The sequence below is a fragment of the Mustela lutreola genome, chromosome 7 (assembly GCF_030435805.1).
Source record: "Mustela lutreola isolate mMusLut2 chromosome 7, mMusLut2.pri, whole genome shotgun sequence".
Classification (NCBI taxonomy): Eukaryota; Metazoa; Chordata; class Mammalia; order Carnivora; family Mustelidae; genus Mustela; species Mustela lutreola.
The window spans coordinates 55,933,463-55,941,074 of record NC_081296.1 but is presented as its reverse complement, the minus strand read 5'-3'; the positions used below and the strand labels follow the sequence as shown (position 1 = coordinate 55,941,074).

General features: G+C 41.5%; 1 protein-coding gene across 2 annotated transcripts in view; it reads right to left on the bottom strand.

Annotated features, from left to right (window-relative positions):
• Nucleotides 1-2,667: 2,667 nt before the first annotated feature.
• Nucleotides 2,668-7,612, bottom strand: part of LOC131835991 (membrane progestin receptor gamma) — a 94,266-nt gene continuing 89,321 nt past the window's right edge. Inside the window, exons 10-11 of one of the 2 annotated variants that reach the window (XR_009355447.1) lie at nucleotides 3,170-3,268; nucleotides 2,668-2,851 (exon numbers count right to left, since the gene is read on the bottom strand). The gene's annotated coding sequence lies outside the window, so the exon portion shown is untranslated. Of the gene's footprint in view, nucleotides 2,852-3,115; nucleotides 3,269-7,612 lie in introns of those variants that run through there. The other variant, XR_009355448.1, reaches the window with a different exon arrangement.

The window sequence follows — 7,612 nt, the reverse complement described above, 5'->3', positions numbered from 1 at the left end:
TGTCCCTGAATCATAGGTAATTTTACAGCACCTTACAGTGCTACAGATAGTTATGTTCATCACTACTTTGAAATTACATAGTTATAAGACCTACTGATACATCTTTAATTAAGGCATTAATAAAGAAGCATGTAAATTATTACAATGACAAGTGCCTTAAGAATACTTTTGGGGGGGCACCCAGGTGGTTCAGTCAGTCAGCCATCAGACTTTTTTCTTTTAAGATTGATTTGTCTTAGAGTCCAGGTGGGGTGAGGGGCAGAGGGAGAGGGAGAGAATCTCAAGCAGACTCCCTGCTGAGGGTGGAACCTGACGTGAGGCTTGATCTCAGGACCAGGAGAGATCATGACCTGAGCTGAAACCAAGAGTCAGACACTCAACCAACTGAGCCACCTAGGTGCCCCAGGCATCCACCTCTTGATAGCAGCTCAGGTCTTATTTCAGGGTTGTGAGTTCAAGCCCTGCCTTGGGCTCCATGCTGGGCGTGAAGCTTACTTTAAAAAGGGAAGGGTTGCATCTGGGTGGCTCAATCAGTTAAGCATCTGCCTTCAGCTCAGGTTATGATCTCTGGGTCCTGGTATCAAGCCTTGCATCAGGCTCCCTGCTCAATGGAAGTCTGCTTCTGCCTCTCCCTCTAATAATAACTTCTAAAAACACATTTCCATCTAATCAGCTTCCTTTGTAATTCTACATATTTTATGTCATTCACTCAGGGATATTCTGCAGCCAAGGTGTAAAACAAATCAATCTTAAAAGAAAAAAGTCTGATGGCTGACTGACTGAACCACCTGGGTGCCCCCCCAAAAGTATTCACAGGATTATCCTGTCAGAAGGATAGTGCTTCCCCCTGCAGCACAAGTAAAAGTTGCTTGTTTTCTGAAGCCTGACATTTATAAGGATGGTGAGCAGAGAGGCCAGCAACATTCTCCTAATCCTTAGCTGCTGCCCTTCCATGTTCCCCAGCATGCCTGCTCCTGGGTCATTCTGGTGTCTGTGAGGACTGCTCTAATGTGCTGCCAGGACTCCCACTCCCTCAACTCCAGTCAGTCTGTCTTCACCATGCGAGCTGCACAGCTATGCCCACACCCTGAACCTTTATCACTCAGAACTGCACTTCCTCTAGAATCCTGTGCCCCAGCCACAGTCTCCTCTTCCCCTGCTCATGCCCTCGTTTTTATCTCAGCTGTTGCCCATCCATATCAACACTGCTAGTCCTTTCTGGTTTTCTCCCAAAGCATCAGAACCCTCAAGTTTCTACTTTCTTCCACTGAGATAAACCCTCTCCCCATCAAGGTGAATCCTTCCTCTTGCGATCTAGATCCCAGATTCTCTATCTTAAATACACATACAATGTGGAGGAGGTTTTTTTGTCCTCTCACGTGGCTACCACCTTCTTTCTCCTTCCTAGGCTCTTTCAGTCAATTACCTCAAGCATCTGTTCCTCAAGGCTCTGCCCTCAGCCTGTTCCCATGTGTCCTCCATGAATAATCTCATCTCCCCTGTTGCTTCTATAATATTGGCAAAACCTAAATTTATATGCCTCCCATCAAATCGCTCTCCTTCCAAATGTGTGTACATCCAGTGACTAGGCAGTTCCCCTGGGCTAAGCTGAACACATCCAACAGACTCTTCAACAACCCACATCTGCACCTCAGACTGCTTTCTCCTCAGCCACAATCTTGGACCTGCCCTCCTCTCTTGCTTCCTCTCCACATGCAGGTCGACTTCCTAACCAGCTCTCCCTTTTCTCCCACCCTTGCGTCCAGGGCACATGATTGCTCCTCTGAATTACTCCAAAAGGCTCCCAGCTGCTTTTCCTATCCCTAGGCCTGCCTCAGTACATTAATTCTCTATATGGGAAAACAACCTTTCTGAAAGACTAATTCTTCATTTCCTTTCAGGGGAGGCTGCATAACAGCAGAAAGACACAAGCGTTGAAAATCCAGCCAGTCAGGGTTAAAAATCAGGCTCGGGTTTTGGGAAGTTGACGTAAACTCTCCCAACCCATTTCCTCATCTGAAAATGGGTATCATAATCCTGAAAGGTCAGAATCAAGAAATCAAGCCCATGCATAGTAAATACTGTGATACACATTAGTCCTTTAATAACTGGCAATCACCATTATTCCTTTAGGACAAAATTTAGACTTTTTAACATGATAGATGAGTCCTCATGGCCTTGCTGCCTCAGTTGTCATGGGTCAATAATCCATACCCTCCCACTTCAGTGACCTTGACCCTGCCATATTCTCTCAGTTTACAAGTGGCTGCCTCCACTGTCAAGTATAACTCTAACCCTGTCTTGCATATAGCTCACTCAATTTAAGTGTCAACTACATGAACTTCCCCACTAAACTTTCCCTCACATGCACCCTCAGACTAAATGAATGTTCAAATACTGGCACACAGTACGTATTCCGTACATGCTATGGGGTAAACCATAACATAAACAGCTACACTAATGAAAGACTAAAAAAACAAAACAAAACATAGATTTCCTTCCAATTTGCTTTTGTATTCAAAGTTTTCCCATTTCCAGAAGCCAATTTTCACCAGTATGCATGTTGGAATACCTGTTAAATCACTTAAGTTTAAGGATGTGGTGCTTTACTGGCAATAGATACAATATGAATATAATTTGCTTTATATTTATTTTAATCACTTATCCTCATTCTTCAAGAAGTCAGTGTACTAGGGGCGCCTGGGTGGCTCAGTGGGTTAGGGTGCTGCCTTCGGCTCTGGTCATGATCTCAGGGTCCTGGGATCGAGTCCCACATCGGGCTCTCTGCTCAGCAGGGAGCCTGCTTCCCTTCCTCTCTCTCTGCCTGCCTCTCCGTCTACTTGTAATTTCTCTGTCAAATAAATAAATAAAATCTTAAAAAAATATATTTGTAAAAAAAAAAAGTCAGTATACTATAACATAGAATACACACATATATGTTACATATATTATGTATATTATAGTATACATAATATATACATATTATATATATAATATACTGATACCAAACCAACATTACTAAAGGAACAGCAATGACCACTAAACTTAACCTCAGATTATCAAAACTGAAGACATTTATGCTTAAACCACCTATCAATAAGCAGGTGACAGACTGGCATTGCAAGTTTTTGGAAGTTGTAGCAATAAACCAGTACTATGCTGTGCTCACCAGCTTCATGTAATCTGTTCCCTTCTGCTTTTCTCTAGTTCATTCACTTCCAGCAAGATATACCAGGGACAACTGACTTATAGTGATTTGTTCCTTTTCCTGAAGAGAAGATCGTAAATACAATAACATTAGGTATAACTGGTTTACAGTGTTTTTCAAATATATTCCAATCAACAAATTATTAAGTCTTATAAATATCACATTTGCACAGTACAAAACTGTAGGGCCAAAGGATACAGGTTTTGGTGGAAGAGTCTGCTAAAAGCATAAGCTCAGTATACTCATGATAGTCTCGATGACTTGCCTGTTGTCTGGTCTTCCACATTATACTCTAAGCCCCGTGAAAGCAAGGACTGCCTCTCAATCAATGGTCTCATCTCTAGCACCCTGCACAGCACCTCACTGCAGGATCTCAATCTGTGTCTGCTAAGTAGTGACTCTAGAACAGGCCTATCCTAAATTCTTCTATAACCGATACTTAACAATTTTATAATTGTGAAAAATTTCATAATACTCTAATTGTATAAAAAATGAAGAGGCACATAACTGATTTGTAATATTAGATGTGTTCAAAGGACAGGAAGTATATATGGAGGCTTGACTTAAAAGCGTTTTCTAGCTAGTATGCGTACCTACTCTATATATAAAGTCAGGCACTGGCCTAAGAATTCTACGTGCATTGCCTGCTTTAATCCTCACAGAGGATTTTAACAGTCAGACAGCTAACAAATTAATAGGACTCAGAATTCGAATTCTGGTGGTTTCCAGTATGCTGCCGTACCATCTCATCATGCCATGTGGAAACCTTCATGATGAGGTTCAAATGGAATTACACTTTAATAACAAGTTATTAAATGATTCCTATTCAGGCGCAAATGCTTTTACTAATTGATGTAAGCCTTGTAGTATGACAGGCCCAGCAGTAAAAGATGATCTGCAGATGGAAGGCCTACTGGCCTATCAGCCGAAAGAAGAACAATTTAGAATTGTCATCTACCCTGGAAAGTTAACCGCTGACATTTTAAAACCATTAACTGAATTCCCACATACAAAATGAGTCTTCAGGGCGCCTGGGTGGCTCAGTGGGTTAAGCCGCTGCCTTCGGCTCAGGTCATGATCTCAGAGTCCTGGGATCGAGTCCCGCATCGGGCTCTCTGCTCAGTGGAGAGCCTGCTTCCCTCTCTCTCTCTCTGCCTGCCTCTCCATCTACTTGTGATTTCTCTCTGTCAAATAAATAAATAAAATCTTAAAAAAAAAAATGAGTCTTCAGAGATAAAATAATGACCCATACTCATTTTATCTCCTCTATTAAAGAGATTTATAAAGATTTGTAAACCTTTTTCACAGCACAATTCTAGGTTCTTAGATTCAATAGCCAGCTTCCCAAAACTATACTCTTTAATGGAACAATTTTAAAAAGTCATCACCCACACTTAATAATTCTAGAATAGTCTTCACTGCAGTCAAACTTCCCTGATTTATTTCAAGTTCCAAAAACTAACAGTTCAGTTAAAACAAGAAAAACTCCACACAGTGCAAGTTTACCTGTAAGACACTGTCTCCATCTGCATCCAGGGGAGTCTAAACTAATTTAATGTTGAATACGCTACGAGAATGTCTGGACTCACGATTCAAATGTGTGTTAGCAATACATCGCTTTTTCTGGCCTGTGATGACAGAGACATCATTGATCAAACCTGAACTCAGTCATTACAGGATACATGCTTTCTACTAAATAATACTGCCATCAAATTACAGTAGCAACTGTCAGGATTTTATTTATTGTTTCAGATTTTCCTAACTTTAACTTGGTTTCTAACCTCTCCAGAAAACTTCGAAAGCCTCTTCAATAGATTTCACTTGTACTTCTGTACATCCTGCAACATACATGTTATGGTTCTTATCTTCACGAAGCAATTTAGATTGTGGTGGTCTGTGAGAAAGAAAGACATCAGTCTCCTAAATAATGAGATCCTAATATCTCAACTTAAGACTAGGACTAAACTGGCAGGCCACCTGACATGGATTCTTACAATGGGAATAGGCCTAGGCAAGAGCTCCAAAAAACCAGGAAACTTAGGTAAGTATAAGGGTATACAGTCAGGATTAGTTACTGTAACAGGGTCACAGGAACCTAGGTTGTTCTAGAAGCTTTGCTCTACTGTGTTCTAATAAAGCACACAAAACACTAAACAAGTAGAGAACAAAACAGTATTACATATAGCAACACCACATGCACAGGTTAAGCCACAAAATCTAGCATTTCCCTAATTTTAAAAATTGAACAGAGCTGGTTCTCACATCAGAGTCAGCAAAAGACAAATTCAGAAAGAGTTTGGTATACACCAGGAGTGGCAATCTTTTCAAAGTGGCTGGTCAAGTTTTGATCTGCATAGTAGGATAAGGATGGAAAGGGTGCCGCCTGTTCGGCCTTAGTCTTGTGAGCAGTGGGGGTGGAAATGTGTGTCAGCCACCATCATTCAGTACAGGGCAGATTCCCCAAGCAGCAGGGAGGGGCTCAGAGGTAGCAGCCAGCGCAGTACCAACGAAAAACCACCTACATTCAAACATGCCACAGATGCCAACCACTGGCATAACTGCACCCTTTCTCCTTAAGAAAAGAGTCAATGTCATCACATACACAAAATCTGTGTTTCTCATGGGTATGCTGCAACTGTTCCACTTACTAAAGGAATAAGGTGAAAGTTATTACAGCAGCCGGGCTCAGTCCACAGTAGTGATAGTCACAATGAGTCGGTGCTTAAAAACCCTCTACTTGTAGTATTTCTTCATCGTATTTAAAAAGACTTTAAAAAAAAAAAAAAAAGGTTAAAAACCACCCTAAGCAATTAATTCTTAATTCGATGCCAAATATGCACCCTGTGAGTTCATTCAAGAGTTACCAGAAAGGTTACAAGGCAAGCAAGGCACATTTATCGGTCTTCCTTTTTTCTAAAACTAAAACCAAGAGAGGCTTCTTTGAAAATAATCTCTTTTAGAACAAACCAAACAGAAATGTGGCATGTGTGTAAAAAAGTGAAATGGATTGGTAGCAATGAATCATCACAAAAGTTGAGGAAAGGGGCGCCTGGGTGGCTCAGTGGGTTAAAGACTCTGCCTTCGACCCAGGTCATGATCCCAGGGTCCTGGGATTTGGCCCTGCATGGGGCTCTCTGCTCAGCAGGCAGCCTGCTCCCCTCCCACCGCCTGCCTCTCTGCCTACTTGTGATCTGTCAAATAAATAAATAAAATCTTAAAAAAAAAAAAGTTGAGGAAAATGGGTACACACAACAAATGGGAAAGGAAGTAATCTATAAATTGCTTAATTAAACCTGTTCTCAGTCTAATGGTTTTCTAAGTATCCAGCTGTTTCTCCAATAATGTTCAGTTAGTCTTCATATTATTTATGTTCTGAGAGGCCCTAACAAAGACAGCATTAAAGATAAGCATTTAGCTTAAGAACAAAACCATCGCGGTGCCTGGGTGGCTCAGTGGGTTGAGCCTCTGCCTTCGGCTCTGGTCATGGTCTCGGGGTCCTGGGATCAAGCCCCACCTCAGGCTCTCTGCTCAGTGGGGAGCCTGCTTCCCCCCTCTCTCTGCCTGCCTTTCTGCCCACTTGTGATCTCTGTCTGTCTAAAAAAAGAAAAAAACAAAAAACAAAAAAAACCATCACCTTAAGAACAAGATATTAATAGGACATGAGACTCCCAGAGTCCTCTCTGGCACAAACATGGATTGTGAGGCCAGGCTGTTCATTCCTCTTCAGTCTGAGCTGGAAGACCCAAGGAAATCTAAGGAGTTGTCTTTTAACTCTGGTGGAATGATGTTACAGATGTCACTTCACATTAATCAGTGATGACAGATCTGTATCGGTTGTACAGACAACAGCTTTGGGCTCCGCTCTATAGCGATCACCAACTGTAGATGGTTAACATGGCTACAAACTCCCAACATGAAGCGTTAGGTTCTTGAAAAATAACTCCAGGGAACTCACATGCATAGGACACTTCCTTGCACAATTACAGTGTTTCTCAAAATACAGCCCCAAGGCCAAGAGTTCTCAAAAGTATGTCTAAGATGAGGATTCAGGTCTCTCTTCTCCTTAGATGCCTTAACCCACTGGTTCCCTAATATAGCTGCATATCTGATTAAGAATAAAACTATGCATTGAACACCAACTGCATGATATATTATGCATATTATGTGTATGAAATATATGCACATCATATTTCATTGGGAAAACAAAGGCATTATCACCTTTTATCACTGAGAAAACTAAGGCTCACTGAGGTAAAGTGGCTTCCCCAAGGTTAAGCAGCTGACAAGGGACTCTCTTTGCTACTTACTTAGGCTTTATGGGATCAAACGGCACCTCTCCCAATAGATCATAAATGTAATTACTATATATTTCGATACAAGAGACAAATATACCATAGACACTAT